We start from the raw sequence: 5,501 nt of genomic DNA on the forward strand, positions 1-5,501 counted from the left end.
TGAAGCATACTGCTAACGCGGTAAAAAAAATACTCAGTATATACATTTGAATTTGTACAAGAAAATATTATGCGTTGCTGGTTTACATTCCAAGTTCCCAGTCATGCGAGTAGTAGACAAAAGGAGTGTTTTTCTGGATTTTTATGAAGCTAAACTTACAGAACTATATCAGTTTCTGCGAGTGTTCCGTAATGAAGTGCCTATCAAGTAGTATACAGTTTTCAATGCATTGGTGGCAAAAAGTTTCGAGAACCATTTTTTAGAAAACGAATGCATAATTTCGAACCCAAATATGGAATTGTATTTTCCAATTGTAAGCGATTGCCGGCTGCAGGGCTTGGTGCCGTTTTGATATTCAGATAACATCAGGATGCTGGTTCCAGGGACCGCCAGGAATTCTAGGATATCTCGGAGACTGAGGTCTTGAGTTGGGTTGGTTAGGTCCTTTTTCTGCATAAGTATGTCCGAGAGGGTTAAATCTTTCAGCATTTCTGTGGGCTTCTTTCTAACTAGTAGTGTAAGCGGCCCACGTTTATGTCAGCAAACCTTTGCCGTTTTATCTTTTATTCAGGGTTTCATATTTTACAGATATTCTTGTCTCTCAGTACCATTTTTTGGTAGCAATCATAAATCCTACGCACCGCCACTGTCGCTAGTACAGTACATACCGTCAAAGCATTACACCACTTTATACTGCTCTGAGTCGAGCCAAGTACCTCGTTTAGTAGAAAATTTCCGGTTATTCATCCCAGCCATTTCACTTTATCATTCTCTCCGTACTGTTCACTCTATTGCTCGTTGAGCAAACTCGAACGGATGGCTGATAATGTCAAAGACACTGCACGATGTGGGCCACCATCTCCTCCTTAATTGTACAAAATTAAGGATTAGCTCAGTAGGAGTAACTCAAAGTAAATTGAAGGAAAAATCCATTCCTGGGCATCTGGAGCAGTTGGGGTCAGAGAAGCATTTCCCGTGGTCTGGCATGGTGAATGCGAGAAGCAAAAACAGCGAGACAAGAAATGTCCTTGTTTGTGGTATTCAAGTTTTAGCTTGATTTGAGAGCAGAAAGAGTACATCTCAGATAATAATATCTATATCTCAAAGTGGTGCAGATCGTGTAAGAGGTAAATAGCAGAAAAAAGAATGAGGAACCCGTCACCATTTATAAAAACTCACGCTGGACGAATAGTCAGATCATCCGCATAGCTTCACATTAAGAAGCGTTAGTGTTACTGGGATGGGACAGTTATCCAAACGTCCTGTAATGGAAACGGAAGATAACCAGCCACTGGGCACAATGTAATTCATTCAAAAGGAACTGTCCGTTCACAATGAGAAGTTAAAAAGGAAGTCAAGAATTGCACATTTAACCGTAGGTTTGATTTTGTTCACAGAATGACCAATGAAGTGAACGAGGAAGGGGATAACATATGTCTATTAGGTCAATCAGAAATCAGTAAAGTAAGGCAGGCAATGATTCACATGATGAAAACTTTTTAGTGATTTTCTGTAGGGTTGGCGAAACGGCATTTGGACAATACTTTCAAAACACTTAGGGAATGGGCTCACAACGAGGGGTTTACCGGTAACTGGAAAAAGATGCATTCATTTTGTTCGGCACCCTCATCTCGTCCGTATATCACCTGAGCGGATGGGGAATTTTTCCAGAATGGCCAGTAAGATTGTCAGTTGACACGATTTGAGGAGATATCATGAGGATGCTTTGACCCAATAGGATGGAGAATTTTGAAAGTCAATGGAATCCGATAGAAACCCACGCTTAATGGATCCGGCCCTGGGTATTCCACATTCATGCCAAGCTCCACATATCTTTTGGTGAGACCAAGCGGACAAGCGTACAGGCTTCATTTATTTTTGTATCTGTTAACTGGGTCCATTAGCATCTGAAATGTGCAACAGTTAATTCAACTGTTTCGGTTCAGATGAACACCAGTCTCCCAGTCTCAAAGCGGATCCTTCTGTATATATATATATATATAGAGAGAGAGAGAGAGAGAACGGGATAAGGCTCGACTAGCATAATTCGTCATATGGAAGTGCAAAGCGCCATCAAAAATTAGTTGGGCCGCTAAATTGTTTTTATTTCAACTTATGCAGTTCAAGTGCGTTCCAGTAATCTGTTTCAGGTCAGCCGTTAGTCGGTCAACGCAACATCGTTGTCAGTAACAGTAGGCCACTCAGAAGAGAGAGAATCATCTGTGTGCTGCACTGATCAATGACTGGAATTTCCCTCGAATATGTCGCAATGAGTAAAGAGCAGCAAAATGGAGGTTTACTGGTTGTAACTGAACATACAACTATGGTCAATACATTTACAGAAACATAGCCTCTCGCTGCATTTCGGCAATCAATTTCCAAAAAAGTAGTCGGTTTGGTTTATTCGACAACACCGAGTATGGAGACTGGGGTTACTTTCTGTGAAAAAGAAGTAAATGATTGCAACCATATTTAAACGACTGGCAAAGTAGCTCCATAAACTTATCATATTGAAGGCTAAAGTGCCAAGGAACATCCCAGAAATGACATGCGTTTCGTTGAATCGCACTTGTAAGGGTATCATTCTGTCCCTAAACATTACTCAAAGTTTCAAGAATCCATATTTATTCTAGGTCGTTCTAATGCCTGAAGATCTCTCTTGGCCACGCTGTCACACGAGCCAATAATTCAGTTTCCACGTCATAATTAAATAACTTGTGACTTTATCAAAAATTGTAAAGCAATTATTCTGATAACTCAGTTATGCAGGACGCCAGAAATTTGGGATAGTTTCATTCTGTGAGGAATGCTGACTGTGCAGTCAAGTAGGCGGAATCCTATTCGGTTGCCTGAAATTCACTCTGACAGAAGTGGAACTGGCAATATTACGGTTATTCGACCTGAAATCAGACCGCAAATGACATTCAATATATGATATGGGAATCCGTGGACAAACAATCAGACAGTTTTAGAATATCAAATGCAGAAGACCGATTCGTGAACCATGGAAAGGCTGCAGATTTTCAACCGATTCAACCAATCAGTAGGAACGTTTGGGTTTCAAATGAAGCCGCATGTTTACTTTGCATTTCAACATGCCTCGAATAAAAATTTGTATGTTTTGAATTGCACAGAGGGTTGACTTCAGTCGTGATCTGTTACGTAATCGGTTCCGTCAAGACTGCTTTTCTCAGAGAGCACACTGCTTCACTTAAAGAACATTTATTCGTCACACAAAACATGGGATTCGATCGGTTTCCACGAATGTGGAACTTGTCCTCAAACTTCCAAGATGTGACCCTCAATGAAAGTTCGCACTTATCAACTACGGTTGAAATAAATCAATCTGCAAATGTGATCGAGGTGTAAAAGTGATGATGTGTCGTTGAACGCTTGTAAATTGATGAGCAACTCAGTTCGTTCGTTTTATTCTTCAACCAGACTCGCATATCAGAGCTCAGCTGACCAGATACATGGGAATGTATTCTCTTTATAGGTTACGCTAGTACGAGTAGCTTTTTCTCCAAGTTGTCACCTTCATCCACTCACAGAACTTCGTATATAATTCCGCATTCACACACCTCGAGAAACAACCATGGGAACCGGGCGCAAGCTAATCGCTGCCGATCAGGCGTTAGTCGTCAAGTGGCTAAATGTTCGTCCATAAGCCGGAAGGTTTTGTGAGCTGAACACTGATGACGGAGAGGTTGTAGAATGACTCTGGGTCTTTCAGTAAAGACTGGCTCCACTTACCGGATTAAAATCACCCCTACTAACAGCAACAATCGGATTACCCGTAATTTAAGTCGTTAGGTCTCTCCCCGGGCAAGACGGTTTAGTGGTTAGAGCGTGGATTTACTGACCGGAACATCCGCGCTTCGAACTCAACCTCTGCCTCTAGACTTTCCCTGTGTAGGCTTGGGCAACCTGGCAGTATCCCAGCCCTCGTGATTCCTTCTGGTGGCATGGCAGCTAGGCCCGAAAGGATTCAACAGCTGGACGATATGGTACTAGTTCTGTCCCGCAAAATATACCTGGGAATTAGAATTTATAACAGTGGTTCTATGCCTAACTGGTTTGGGAAAAACACTAATAAGTGAAAAATATGCGCTCTAGACGTTTTTGCGACCACAGCGTCGTGAAATTTCATTTGTATTTTTCTGCTACAGACTTTTTCACATTGTTTCACTGTACTTTTAGAATGTGTATGTGCAGGTGTACCTGACTCTTCAGTGATCCTGTTTCAGGACACCATCAACCTAGCTTCGGTGTCACAGATGTTATTTAGACGTTACGCTTTTTTACTCTACTTTATTGTACGGGATTTGAGTCAGGTGGGCCTCGACAATGAAAGGTGGGCAGTACAACGCCTTCGGAAAACGGAACTAAAGGCAGTTGTAGATGATACGAGGGACATAGAACGCTGCGTTTCTCTGTTTGGTTACATCAATCTCCTGAGTACTTATGGAATTTGTTCAGACAGCTAGCCCTGAGGTCGCGGGTTCGAGATTCACCGATATTTTGTAAGATGCACACGAGTGGTAATTTGTAGTAAGGATGAAACAGGTGTACAGTGCTTTTCAGCTTTTCAGTATAGATTGGCTTCACTTACGGGATGAAATCTCCATCAAAAGATTGTGTATCTCGATGCCAGAACATATGAAGAAGGATTTTGTTCACTGTTAACCGTTGTTAGTTCACCCATTTTGTCGCGTGAACAGGATCGCCATTCATATTTACGGGTATCTTACCTACGGTCCGCGTGAGTATAATAGAGTTTTGAAAAAGCACACTGGATGGATTCTTGAACACAGTGATACAGAAAAGTGTCTTTTTGCGTGAAAAACCTCCATGCTTCCCATTTCAGAGTGAATCTCCCACCACCCAGGAAGGGCGCTGGCGCGTTGTTATCATCGATGGAGAAGATGTATTTGCATGCCAGCGAGAGAACTTTACAGTTACTATGCCTGCGCAGAAGAATTCAATTTCAGTCCGATAGTTTATTTATTTGGATTGTTGCCTTAGCATGCATTGGTGCTTAGCTACTGAAACTCTGATGCGTACATCCGGGCACTTTTCAGGCTTTGCTTGACCCCGAAGCCTGGAGCCGCTCTAAGGGTGCTATCTGTTTAGCGGTTGAGGACACTGAGGAATACTTCTGGCTGACCCACTGTGTTGTTCATTTGAATGTTGAAACTGCTCGCCTTTATGAAAAATGAATAAAAATATATGTTTTCCTGTAAATATGCTATTCTTCAAGTAAGGCCCAAGTGGTTTGAGTGAATTCTTTCCGTGTCTATTTAAGAGACCCGTCTTAGAATAAACCGGTGTGTAAAACTGAAGTGCACTTTCATCGGGTAGCCAATTTAATTTAAGGGAAAAACGCCACGTTCACTTTTGGTGTAATTGAAAGACCCCTTGCCGGTTGAAAGGACCAGGGACTGTGTGTATAAAATTAACTCCAACGATTGCGCTAAGGTTTATATAGGACAAACTGTCAG

The sequence above is a fragment of the Opisthorchis viverrini genome, assembly GCF_000715545.1.
Source record: "Opisthorchis viverrini unplaced genomic scaffold opera_v5_297, whole genome shotgun sequence".
NCBI classification, from domain to species: Eukaryota; Metazoa; Platyhelminthes; class Trematoda; order Opisthorchiida; family Opisthorchiidae; genus Opisthorchis; species Opisthorchis viverrini.